Below are 1,552 nucleotides of genomic sequence, written 5' to 3' on the forward strand. Positions count from 1 at the left end.
AAGATTAATAACAAATGTTGACAAGGCTGTAGGGAAATCAGAACCCTCATTTCTGGTGGGAATGTAAACAGATGCAGTTACTTCGTAATGGTTCCTCAAAAGGTTAAAACGTTGCCATATCATCCCATAATTCCACTCTTAGGGATATACCTCAAAGTGATGAGAACATACATACATGCACAATCTTATACACAAGAGTTCATAGCAGCATTCATTATAGTAGCCCCAAAGTGGAAACAATCCAAAAGTCTTACCAATTGATGAATGAATGATAAAATGTGATATATTCATACAATGGAATATTTTTGGGCCATACAAAGAAGTTCTGATACATACTATAACATGGATAAACCTTGAAAACTTTATGCCTAGTGAAAAGGAGCCTGACACAAAAGGGCACAAATTGTAGGATTCCATTTAGATGAAATGTGTACTATAGGCAAATCCTTAGAAATGGAAGAAGCTGCCGAGGGTAGTGGGGAGTGACTTTTAATGAGTATGGAGTTTCTTTTTAGGCTGATGAAAATGTTCTGGAATTACATAGTGGTGATGGATGAGTAAGCTTGTGAATTTGCTAAATATCACATAATTGTACAATTTAAAAGGATGAATTTTATGGAATGTGAATTTTATCTCAATTAAAAAATGAAACATCAATATTAAAAACTGTTCCAAGCCACAGTCCAGAAACAGATGAGTTGGATAAATGGCAATGACATGACAAGACTTTTACTTTTTCCCCCTAGGAAAGGAATTTTGAAAGAGAGCTGGAAAATGGATTTATGAAAAAACTAATAAGTAATCTCTGATTAGGTAAGATATAGTCATAGATATCTAGAAAAATATAAATTATCTGAAATGGCCCAAGAAGAGGTAGACATGTTTGCACTGATTAGTGTGTAGGAAATGGGAAAGGTTTTTACAGATAATCATAAAAAGTCACCAGGTCCAGATTGCTTTATACCTGAATTCAACCTGACTTTCAAAGGACATAACTCCTCTATTATTAACTATTTCAGACCACAGGGTTTTTAATAAAATTAAAAACTAGTTCATGTGTGCATGCAAAATAACCACAATTAATTTTTCAAAGACAACCTTAATACTGAATACTAGTAAGAATCATTCAAACAAAATATATATGAATATATATGAATGTACACAAAATATCATAAAACAGTAGCAAATTAAATTCAGCAATGTATTAAAGAATAATACAAATTAAAGAATAAAAAGTGACTTTTTTTGGTTTTCAGCATTGAGAGATAGTTTTTTTTAATGTTTGTTTATTTATTTTGAGAAAGAGAATATGAGTGGAGAAGGAGTAGAGGGAGAGAGAGAGAGAATCCCAAAGTGAGGTCTGTGCTGATGAACTGTGAGATCATGAGCAGAGCCAAAATCAAGAGTCAGACACTCAGTCAACTAAACCACTCAGGAGCCCCAAGAGATGGTATAACGTTAGGAAATGTATAAATGCAAATTATTACCTTAGGTGATTAAAGAAACACCGTGTAATTATATTAACTGATGTTTTCCTCTTTTTGGTATTGCT

The sequence above is a fragment of the Lynx rufus genome, unplaced genomic scaffold, assembly GCF_022079265.1.
Source record: "Lynx rufus isolate CCGP_SWC_20201006 ecotype Redwood Valley unplaced genomic scaffold, mLynRuf1.p SCAF_2, whole genome shotgun sequence".
NCBI lineage: Eukaryota > Metazoa > Chordata > Mammalia > Carnivora > Felidae > Lynx > Lynx rufus.